We start from the raw sequence: 12,783 nt of genomic DNA on the forward strand, positions 1-12,783 counted from the left end.
AAATATTCAGAAACAGGAACATTCCAACAACTGAGATCAAAATAATTAAGTTTTTTTGGTCAGTAAAATTCTCTTTTATTTGATCCATTTTATTTGATCCATTTCTACATAGAGTATCAAACATATGTTCAAATGAATGTAATGGGATTAGTCAAGGTTACTGTTGATATTTTTACTTATAATAACTCAGTCTCTGTACACAATATTTGCTAAATACACAGAAACCAAGATTCATATCAGAAAACAATAAAAGCCATGGTTCAACCTGTATACTATATCTATTTGTGCTGCAGCACCATCTTTGTTAATTAAGCGGGTGGTTTCTCTAGCTGTGTTCTTTCAAACAGGTAATAGCAATGTGGATGTAATGTCATGTATTAACATCCATTGCAGATATTTAAAAAATGTGCATATTTCTTTATATCAGTGCATCTGTGAATAATGATTGCTAGCATCCAGTAAAAGTACAAGTCATACTGGTCACATGGACATTCATTATCCATTACTTCAGTAATGGGTATAATTTATTAGAATTTGTTTACCCACACCTTTAAATGGTAATTATTCACTTATTTCGAGCCTTATACATCCATATTCCTTGGAAGACCATTATACACACTGTCCAAGACATACACATGACAAAGCCAATGTTAAAGCAGAGATCTCGGAAACATGTAATTATGTGTATTTGGATACAATTTTTTTATATCTGGGATGCAGAAGATCACCCAAGCACAACTTAGTTCTCCATACTCACGTTTTTGTTGCAAACAGGAAAGTTTTGTTGCACAATAAATGTTCTAATCACTATGAAAAATGGAATAATTTTATTTAAGTCTGTTGCCGACTTCTTTGACGAAATGTCGTTGACTTGCTTTGATGAAGGTGCATGTGTTTATTGAAGGTGCCGCTAACAGCTGTCTTTGAAGGACCAAACAAATATCTGTTTGTTATTGCTGTGGCAACATCAAATAATTGTAGAGCAATGAAACAGTTTTTTTTTTTGCTTGGTATATATCAGTGCTTAAAAAGTAATCAGTTTTCTTTGAAGTTGCAGGAAAACGTTTTTTGTTACATTTTTTAAAAAATTGCTGTCCTCTGGTCAACTGTAGTCATTTCTCATTCTCGCGTGCAAAGGTGGTCGATTGTAGCTAGTCAGTTGCATGGCTGTTTTGGTTATATTACAGTATACAGTACCAAGGCCAGACATCAGCATAAGCGGATTATGATATAACAATGCACTGTTGTGGTGGTTTGTCAATACGAAACAAGGATTTGTTTATGTAACAATAGATTCCAGTGCATTTTTATATCCAAGTTTGCTGGGACCTGTCATGGTGGCTTTGAATTTCTTCACTCCAAAGCCAAGACTATATACAATTTTTATCAGCCAAAAATGTTGCCACAAAAACTATCTCCAGATGGTATATTTTGTCGCTAATTAGGAAGAAAAAAATGCAATTTGCGACACTGGTGAAGCCTAGTGCAATCCAGGTTATTTTGTTCATTTTTGATTGTAGCCATATAAATATTGCATGCGACCTCAAAATCAAGGCACGTCAAGACTAGGACAAAATGCCGTGTGCAAATTTGAATAAGTATTCTGGGGTTAAACGGAAAACTGAAAAAGATTTTAATGAGATTCAGAACTCTGCTAAAGTTGCTAGAACTGATAGTTCGGATGACAGGAGCCAAGTGTAAGAAAGTGCATGATGCCTGACTTAGTGTTTGGAATAAAAACTTTCCTTGGATTTACAAAATTCATTCTGATTGACAAACAAGAGCTATATGCTAGTGGTGTCAAGAATGTGTAAAATTCAACTCAATGACAACTACCTGGTACTGGTTCTTCTAATCTGCAAAGTTCCACATTTTCTAGGCATGAGACATCTTCAGACCACTTACTTGCTAGATAGTCATAAAGTCATTAACTGCACAATTACAGAAGCCTGTACAAGTTCAAGAGTAGCGATTTCCAGACTCTGCACTCCCAAGCATCTAATGTTGTTTAAATGTCTGAGGAATTGTGAAGAAAACAATGAAATAAATACAATTTTTCACTAAATATATCTAAGAAGGAGATTTAAGTGAGTGATGGGAGGGGTATGAGACACCCTAAACTCACGAAAAACCATCTGTGAAGTTTTCATGCCTGACAATAAATCTGACCACACCACCATAGTCATATAATACTATAATGAAATCATGTTAATAAAATTCTCCTTCTAAACTTGATACATATTACTCAATAAATGCAATAATTTTTGGTAATGATGTTATATTTTTAATGTTTCATAGCAAACACTAATATGTGCCCCTATTACAAAATTCTATTACAGTATTGTCTATGTTATGTATATTTAATTTGCATTGTTTATTAGGTTTTTTCTATTTCATAATATGCTATAGGTTACGAAAAACTATTTTGTAGCTGACCTTGTCCTAAAATAAGTTTATTTTTTTACCTGAACAGAATTACTGCTTTTTGGTTTTGTAAACGTTTTTCTCAATCTGAGTCCAGACTATTGGAAATTTCATATGCAATTCTGGGTCTACCAGATGTTTACAACCTTCTACATTATAATGTTAGTAATGGATCTTGTCTAATTATAGTTCAGACTGACCTGGAAAGGAACTTTTGTGCTACAACGTGGCACTTATTTGTGTCTTAGTTTTTTAAATAATCTTCTTCATCTACAAATTATTCATTGATGCTATAAAATATTGAGGCAGAATCATTGTTGTGTTCAATGTTTATTTTGAGCCGAAACTGTTTAATTCAAATTATTCTTTGGAAATACAAAGTGCTCTATAATATTCTTGACTGAATTATAGTGGATTCAACTATGAAATATATAACGATGATTCAGCTAAAGACTGTTGGCACATCATTACCATTCAGGACATTGGAACATTACTGTATACTGGGACCAGATAGAATAATAATTTTTTTCCTGTCCCAGAACTTATATGTCCCAAGACTTAAGAAGAAACAAAATCAATCTGTGTTGAATTAGCATGCTCCACAGTTGCATGTTGCAATAAAATAGTTAAACAAAACGCTTATTTGATAATAAAATTAAAGAAACTAACCTTGTATTGTTTTCAGTTATTCGTCTTTCTTTTTCATCATTAGCATTAAGGAATAAATTATGTCCACAAACTCCATAGGCCTATATGTAGCGTAGGCAACCATACCGTAGCACGTATTGCTTGTGTCTGATAACACGACACATTGTTCATTGATGTGAACATAGAATGTTTAGTTGTACTCGAACTAATGTTTGAATATGTTATCTAACTGAAAACTGGATCCAACAAAATCGCAAACAAAAGGGAAATAATTAGTGATTGCTTGAAGGTACCTGCCATTTAAACATGACACAGTGTTATGTGCAAAATAACCAAGACTGAATTAGATCCAAGTCAACTATATGAAAATATTTCGCAAATACAAATCATTATATGAAAATATATTAATTTGAGTGCAAATGACAATCTTTTTGCTAACTTTTGATGCATCGATGATAAACATTCTAGTCCAACATAACCTATCCGACCTTACCCATGTGTACATACCAGCAAGATACTTAGGCTCCTCTTCTGACAATCGTATACTCATTATTCTCACTATGAAAACAAAGTCATATGGACACCGATCTTTTGCATACCAGGGCCCAGCAACATGGAATGAATTGCCCACTGAACTTAGACACAAAGACACAGTGATCACATTCAAGAGTGCTCTCAAAACTTACTTATTTCGACTGCAAGAACAAACTCAAAGACCTAATAATGTTTCCTACCTTAAATATTCTCAGCATGTTTTTTCTCTCTATGTTTTCTAATTTCATGGTGTTTATGTTTGTTATCATATCAATATATATGCGTTTTATCTTATAGGTGTTGTCTAATGTTGTAAAGCGCTTAGAGCTTCTAAAGATTAGACGGTATAAAAGGTCCTCATTATTATTAATCAAACCCATAATATTTGCATTATCATTAGCCATTAACTAATTAGTAAATACCATGATTGTAATAATATTTAGTTTTCAATGACAATGAGATAACAAGCCATACAAGGTCATCAGTTGTGATCACAAGTAAAAAGCAAACTTACAAACTTTGAGATGAATCTGACACTGTTTGCTATGTTATTCTATGATAAACACTAGTGTTACAAAAACCAACAAGATCAAAGGTTGTTGTTGTTGTAGGGTTTAACGCCATTTTTCAGCACACGATAGGCTATACATGGTGGCCAGTATTAATGGTGGAGGATAAACCCGGAAAATTCCCGGAAAGAACCACCGACCCTCGAGAAGCTAGTGACAAGCTTTCTCACATAACCACGCAGACAGAGGTGAGATGGCAGTGATCCGTAACAGAGAGCGCTTTAGACCACTCAGCCACTCTGGGCCCCAAGATCAAAGGTAAGGATGACTAAAAAATACCCTCCCACATATAAACTTCAGGCCTAAAACCAATACTGTTTGCCGATACCAACATCGTTCGATAGCATGGGCTGACCGTGACAGTCATGATTTCTTGGCTAAATCTGTGTAGAACAAATCTGTTCTAAGCAGAGACCTCTAGTCCTATAATGTAAGACATCATCCCCGATATTTATGTTTTGGACCATAAAACCGAAATATCAGGGCTGCTGACATACATTGTTGAGTCTGAAAATAAATCCTCATTTGTTTGTACTCCCCTACCAATTTCGATAATGGTAATCTTCAATGTGATAAACACAACTTAGTCATTCATTCACTGATTTATAAATTCTAACCTGAATGTGACTAGAGTGGCCCTAACACTGGCATCATCTGCGCCATTTATGTTTAAGGTGGCGCTCTACAGTGTCCTATTTTGCATAGGGTTAGGATTTTAATGAAAAAGAATTTCCCCAGCTTTCCTCACTGGTTATGTAAAAAAGACATTGTATATCTTATGTATAATTCAAAAAACCTTTAATTCCCTTTATTTTGGTGTATGATTGATGGGTGTACTATGGGTTATAGAGTATACACCTTGGCCTTACTTCAGATGTGCACCTTTCAAAAAAGTGCTAGCTCTACTTGGTCATTTTCACTTCCTAAACTTCAGAGATAAATTGTATAAAAAAGAGCCGATAACTTTTTTTTACATTTTATATACCTGGTAATTCATTCATTGCACTTTCAGAAGCTGGTATTGTCTAGTCTGGCAAAATTCATTTTCCCTATTTTAATAGCTGCTATGTATAGTGTACTTTAGACTAATTCAGGCTGATTTTTTAACACAAGGGAGCAGTCATTTTAGTTAGCAGTGTGTTTAAATCGTGTACAGTTTCCAAAAGTACAATATCCAAAAGAAATATCATCCACATTACATTTATGTAGCATAGAGGTATGCCAACATTCTCTCCATTGTGCATGTTTTAAATGCGAACTACTTCACCTTACATACATCACTCTCTCTCAAAAGTACATATTAACTGGTGAGCGCCCCCTAATAGACTTTCCATACTTACACTGTGCCTGTTACACTATGGGCAAGTGATTTCATCAGACAACATTGTGACATAGTTCATCTTGTTCAATAACTGCCAGATAATTCTGTACACTGCCATTAGATTGAGAGTTTAGAGTTATAACATTTACACACACGTACATAGAAATTAAACCACTTGTTAAATGCATGTGTAAGACAAATATGAAATTGCCATTCTTTTTCTTTGCTTGATTTGATATTGTAAATATTGGAAGCAGAGGACATATTCTCCTTCTATAATGTACATACATGTGTAGTCATGCAAACACCCCATTGCTGAAAATGGACTTGTCCAGGAACTAGAAACGACTGGTGAACAGATCATCTCGTACATTGAAAATTTCCATTTGGAATGAAACACGCAGATGGTAAGGTGTTAGGGTTCCATCTGGGCCTTGCTGCTTAAATAACGGTGCTCTGTAGCATGTTTTGATGTCAACTAACATTGTAATGAAAGTAAAACTTTCAGGAATATCTCACACAACTGGCAGCCAATAATGACGCTTTTCTTCAAAGTAAAGTCATAATGTTTTAGGCAGACTTTACTTACTCTGATGTCTTTTCTTCTGCTCGACATGGCTGTGATCGCGCCTGCTTAATATGCAAAATCAATGCGCCGAACGGACTACTACCTTCTCATTGGTCAACTGAAAATAAGTTATAAATAAATGCAGGATGTCATTTTCTTTTAACAAATGAGAGGACAGTATTCTATTCAGCGGGATCACACTTGCATATTAAGCAGTAGTGTGGGCAAATGGTATTAAAAGGTAAGATAGTAAGCCAAACTTTGGATATGCATACAAAATCGAATGCCTGAGCTAAATATCGTTATCAAAACTTATTACAATATGCAAAATGTAGCAGGGATCGTCCTGGGCTTTGCCAATGTCGCAAATTATGATTTTTTTAAATTGTGGCATATTTAAGTATCATTTTTCACTAAATATTCTCTGATTTTTTTGGGTCCAATACACGTGAAAATCTCAAAAAGACACGCCGTTTCTCCCTATGGAGTGCATTATATGCCCCCCCCCCCAATGTTCCCCCATTTCAATCTATACAATAGCTGAAGGTTAGACTTAAGCCTCTTCATCATACTTCAAAGAAACCGCCTGTTCTACAGTTAGTGAAAGCAGTAGCAGTTGATTGAAAAATAAACCATGCCCTGTTTTTGTTAGAACTAACAACGCCTAAAATGGGTGAGAATTTATGTTAATAGTTCAAATGTGGTCTCAAGCTACTATACAGGTGATAACTATTTCCCACATTTTATATCCCACCTTATTTCGTTATTATTAACTCATATATGCAAATAAGACTCTTTACTAAATAACATACTTATTCCGAATGAGTTTTTTGGGGGCACATATGTTCTGTGATATATTTCTTTATTCATTCTTTTAATTTAATAATGGTAATTAATGCTAATATATATGGTACTTTAATGCCAGGTGTTGACTCTGCTAAGTTTCATTGGTGGGAATGGAGATCATAGTTTGCTTGTCGAGAAAAAATCTACAGCATTCAGTGATCATTCTTGGGATTTAGGAAGCAAGCGAAGCATGTAAAGCACGGCAAAAATAAATTTCTGAACTCCGGGTTGATGGAGATGTACTTTGTGAAGCTAGCCATAAGGGGGGGAGATTTACTTCCTGAATGCGTGAAATAGACGGTCGCATTATACGTCACTTATCTTACATTGCAAAGTATGATCATAGGGTTTTAGTATTAAAATGTCATTATCTAAAGTTCCTTACAAAACTATTATTTGGAAAAGAATATACCTAATATATATTTGCTAAATAACTAATGTTTCTATAAGAGATAGAGAGAGAGAGGGAGGGAGAGAGAGACTGAAGATGCCAGGAAAGTAGATATTTTACATTTGATAATGCATTTATTTCAGGTGACAACAGTCATACATATGCACTAATGGTGATGCGCAATGCAAAGACCCTGGAAGTAGTGCAAAACAGTCATGTAATGATTTTGTAATATTATGGCTGTATTGCTTGTTGTCAGTAAAGAAATAACTATCCCATCTTTATCAATTTTCATTGCCTATTACATTAATAGTCTTTGAAAAATATTCACTACTTATTCTGGCGATAAAATATTGAGACTGGTGATTTTTTTGGTGACAACTTTTTAAAAGCCAGAACTATCCCTGATGTAGCTTGAAATAACAGCGTTTATTCTTAAATGGATTGTGCGAGAAAGGAGACAAGTGTCCTCCCTTGTAGTTATATAGTACATGTATAACAGGTCAATTGTAAGTTGCTTACAAGCTCCTGTGGTAAGACACAGAAAGCCCAAAGCATAAATATCAGCGTTGAGGTCTTACATGTAGGACTACATCTGGACATAATCAGGTTTGAAATTATAAATCAGGAAACGAACTGAAAATGTTCTGAGCATCTTTTATCTCTTTTATACTTTTCGTTTTTTAAATCGGTACGGGGGGTGGGTGGGTACATAAAAACGGGGAGGTATATTCAGACTATAGGACAACAAAAACCTCCAGTCACCAGTCAAAATACACGACAGAATAGTCGAAAGTGATATGCAAAATAATTTTAGATACTGTAGCATATTTCAGCTCAGATCAAAGGAATTACATTCTTTTTACCAGCATGTGTCTTTGGATCGACACCGTGAATGATTAGTTACACTCGATTCCCGTCATTATATTCGCCTTTTTTATACGCCTCATATGACGCAAGTTGGGCTTTATAATCTTTCGCTACTGCTGCATGTTTAATAAATGCTGGCGAAAACAGTATAGCACTTCCAGCAAAAGCAAAACTTAAAACGAACATTCTATATTTGAACAGCGTCCAAGTAATTTTCATTTTCGTCACTTTGCTCAAGGTTGATCCGGAACGTTTCAAGGTTTCTTTCTAATCGGACAGCTTCGGCTATTTCTAGGTATGGTTTAAATATGTAATTCGTATCCAAACCCGAACCAAAAACATCCCCATACTCAAAAAACATTCTCGTGTATAAATCTGGTAATTTGGTAGGATTACTTTTAAATATTTTACGTTTAAGAAAATATATCTTATAATTAAAAAAATCTCATATTTTACCTGCATTATTTGGCTTTTTGAGGCACAAAACTCTGCAACCCAGACAATAAATTTATTATAGCATTCACAGACCCTCCCATTTTTGGTAACCCCCCCCCCCACTGATCTTAAAAAGGAAAAGCATCAAAGATATAACAAAAATGCATACAAATTGATTCATCTCATTAATTAGTTATAATTTCTAAACTGAATGTCACCAAGGGGGTCTCTAGCAATGTCGATTTGCATTTCAGTGCAAACAGAAGCTCATGATATAAACAAGCAGTCAGAATGCTCTCTGTCCATTTCTGGTTTATAGAATAGTCAATTTTGTTGCAAACTGTTTTATCTGCATCCAATATTTGCACTGTCTACTTATAATATTTCTCAGACAAACTGAAAGAATAAATGGGAGGCACTTTTGTATACATGTGTTCAAACAGTAGTAAATCCGATATTTATAGAATTGAGATTTTCAAAGACAGTGAACTACATCACATCTGTTGCCTGAAATTATGGACTGTCCAAGTAAATATGGTGAACATGTTACTAAAGGCACTCCCCACTGATCCAAAATGCCAACAAGCTGATAATGTCTGGGACCCCAAGGTGACAATGAGGTTAGAAATATTTAAAAAAATGAATGAAATGACCAGGCTTTTGTGCATTTTTCATATCCTTGATGCCTTTTATTTTTAAAATCAGTAGGGGGTTATGAACAAACCAGATGGTGTGAGAATACTATACTGATGTTCTGGTGTGGTACAGATTTGTACTCAGCAGTACAAGTACCTGGTGGGGGGGGGGATAGTCTGGCTACAATAGTATCTCTACCTACCCTGTGGAATTTCTACCTACCCCCTCCTTTTAAACCAACATGATATTTAGATTACACAATTTTGTATTAATCTAATATTATGTAGTCAAGATATTTATAAGTGAAAAAATAACAAACTGCAAAATGTTAAAAACAGATTATAACAGACTATAATATGAACAAATATGTACTATGGTTACAAATGTAAAATTTTAATATAACATGACAATATATTTTTGAAATGTGTCTTCAAGATCAATTAATTTTTTATTCAGGAAAATAATTTCAGAATAACAAGCTGTAACTTCTGTGAATCTATGTTATTTGATATTTAATTAATTAATTACGAGCTGCACATGTAATTTTAGATGCATCTATTGATCATCCCTCAAAAGCATTATTTAGAGAACTCGAATGGTTCACAATATATGACAGGATAGATTTTCATAAGGCAGTTCTTTATATAAATGTCTACATGGAACTGCACCAGAGTATCTTCAGGATTTATTCAGGCCTTTTTCAACACAATACCAGTTGAAATCAATATCACATGGAAACCTTTTAGCACCAAAACCTAGAACAGCACAATTTAAAAAGAGTTTCCAATACTCTGGAACAGTTCTGTGGAATCAGCTTCCACTACATGTAAAATCTGCTGAAAATATTAGAGTATTTAAGAAGAGATATCATGAGCATGTATGTGCTTCTAATAGATAATGGAATTTAGTATTTTAATACTAAACATGTTAAACATTAATTATTGCTATCTTCATATAATGTGCATTGTTATCCTCTCCTTAGAGGGCCTCAAGAGAGAACAGTCCTTGACTTACGAGTCACCCTCTATAAATAATGCATTATTTTTATTACTATCAAAGGAGATTATTTGCATTGAACATGTTAGAAGTTCCTAATTACCATTTGACAAGTTTCTAATTATGTAATTAACTTTGTGCATTTCTAATCTTAATTATACTGAATGCTACTTCAAAGAACTTGGAATGGTTTCCTGAGATGTTCATTGTTATGAAAAGGACCTCCAAAGGTACTGGAATATATATATATATACCTCTGATGACAAATCACATTTCAGTTAAAGAAATGTCTCTGCTTGTAACAAGTATATGAAAAAAGTGTATCTGCTGTGTTTAAATATCTGGAATGTATAAATATTTCTTGGAATACCATCATATAAGAGGAGCAGCACCAACAGATCCAAGCTTTTCTTGGTTCACCCTCAACCCCCAATAAGGTATGTAATTCTTATTCAAAATATATGTTACCTATGGTGTATTATTCAAGATTTATGCTGGGGATAATTATTAAGATTTATGCTGGGGTTACTTTAACTATAGTCGTAATATATGTATCTAGGGTATTTTATTGAAGACTTAGGGAGGGAGGTGCTTTAATTTAATATAGTCATGGAATGTGTATCCAAAATGATATTGTATTATGTACATGCATTCTTTACAGAGTATGGCCTGTCAACACTGACAAGAGCAATTGGTACAAAAGGTGAAAACCCAACCTGTTGGTGTTGGTACACTTCACTACAGCCTTAAAAGCTATGGCCTTGTAAGAGTTGTCCAAAAATCAGAACTGACCAGTGGTTATTCTGCTGTCAACAAGACATGGTTGAAAGTTGCTGAGCGATACTTCTAACCTGGCATGTTTCAAGATATCCAGAGTTTCATAAATGAGAATTAACAACTCTAATTTACCAAGGCTGTATTGTTCACATTTATCATTAGCTATTCAACTTACTCTCAAACATGTACTTTCCAAGTTTAATCACATAAGATTTAATTATTTCAGGGTGTTGTGATTCATTTCAACACCAGAATCACCTCTGCAAGGCCTCAGCTGAGCTCCACCCAGTACCAGTGTCAGACCATTCCTTCCAGCAATGGAGAATGGACCGTGCTGGATCTCTGTTAACTTCTGACGCAGGAAATAAGTACATCATTGTCATCTTCGCTAGTCAAGGTTCTGATATGTTAACACCCATACCGTAGCAGATATATCAGATATTTCAGTGCTTCAGGTCTGTGAATTTCAATTGGATTCAGTGGCAAACCATCACATCCAATACAAATCAAGCTGTTCAAATCCGAAAACTGTCCCTAAATGATCGAGAGAAGGGAAGCACACAACTGGAAATGGACTCATAAATATGTAATTTTCCACTGCTGGTCTGCGTTTGTACAAATAGACCCTTTCCCTCAAATATACCTGTAATGGCTTCTCTCTGGTACACAGTCATACTTTCAATGTCGAACTTGCAAAGTATGCTTTTGAAGTCAACTGCCTCTACCTGCTTGACCGATGTACAAAGCACCCCTCTCACATGCTATTGTTTAATTGGCATTACTGGTACATATTAAGGGAGGCAACTATGAAATCCAATAGATATCACTATGACAAAGCACTGAAATATCTGACAGATCCATCAACGTATATATATAGGGTTAACATTTTCGAACCTTGCCTAGCGAAGATGAAATTATATATACTGAGTGGGTTGAAGCTATGGCCATATCCTCTTATGTTGGGGATTTCATCAAAGATATTATCTCAAGGTCTGGCATCATGCAATGATTTTTGATCAGGGCAGGGAATTTTGTAATGAGGTCAATGATTATCTGATGAACCACTTGAAGATATCTCATGATGCTACAATACCATCCTCAAGCCCTACTGAAAAAATTAGCTAGACACTTTGCAATAATGTAATCAAGTACACAAATGAGGACCAAGCAGATTGGGATAAACACATCTTTTGGATATCACACAGCAGTGCCAAGACTGTCAGTTGAAATGGATTACTCTGTTGGCTGCCAAGAAAATAAAGAGCAAGACCTTGACGAACAGCTCCAGCAATGCATGGATAATGTGGCAGATGTTCATGCCCGTACTACAGCTAGAGAGAACATTAAGAAAGCACAAACAAAACAGGAGTGCTACCATGACGCAGATAACCACCAACCTTTAAAACTGGTGACCAGATTCTGTTAAAGAAAAGTAAGAATGTAGCAAGGTGTGGTGGCAAGCTGGATGACTGCTGGACAGAGCCTTATATTATCAATGCCGCTGTGGGAAAGGGCACTTACCGACATGCTGGATATAAAAACAAAGCTAATGGTGTGAGACTAATAAAATACGTCACCTGCCCAAGATGCTGCTGATCCAAAGCCAACTGTCCCATCGAAAACTCTTATCATCAACCATCACAAAGAGACTGGGTGCAAATCCTATGACCATTGTAAACATAACCCACCACCAATTTTTGTCACAATGAAAATTGTCACCATGAAGGGTGGCAAGATGGGGGTAATGTAAATATCCTTTTTCCTTCTT

The 12,783-nt window shown here is 35.1% G+C and overlaps 1 protein-coding gene across 7 annotated transcripts in view; it reads right to left on the reverse strand.

Annotated features, from left to right (window-relative positions):
- The window catches only part of LOC149806212 (transmembrane protein 186-like), a 28,793-nt gene that overhangs the window by 7,295 nt on the left and 8,715 nt on the right, over positions 1-12,783 (reverse strand). Inside the window, exon 2 of one of the 7 annotated variants that reach the window (XM_089951167.1) lies at positions 6,086-6,182. The exons of 3 other annotated variants lie outside the window; for them this stretch is intronic. The gene's annotated coding sequence lies outside the window, so the exon portion shown is untranslated. Of the gene's footprint in view, positions 1-1,836; positions 1,998-6,085; positions 6,183-8,167; positions 8,443-12,783 lie in introns of those variants that run through there. 3 more of the 7 variants (XM_089951161.1, XM_089951166.1, XM_089951164.1) reach the window with 3 other exon arrangements.

This window comes from Sinohyriopsis cumingii, chromosome 2, assembly GCF_028554795.1.
Source record: "Sinohyriopsis cumingii isolate HCF-2022 chromosome 2, ASM2855479v2, whole genome shotgun sequence".
In the NCBI taxonomy this organism is placed as follows: Eukaryota; Metazoa; Mollusca; class Bivalvia; order Unionida; family Unionidae; genus Sinohyriopsis; species Sinohyriopsis cumingii.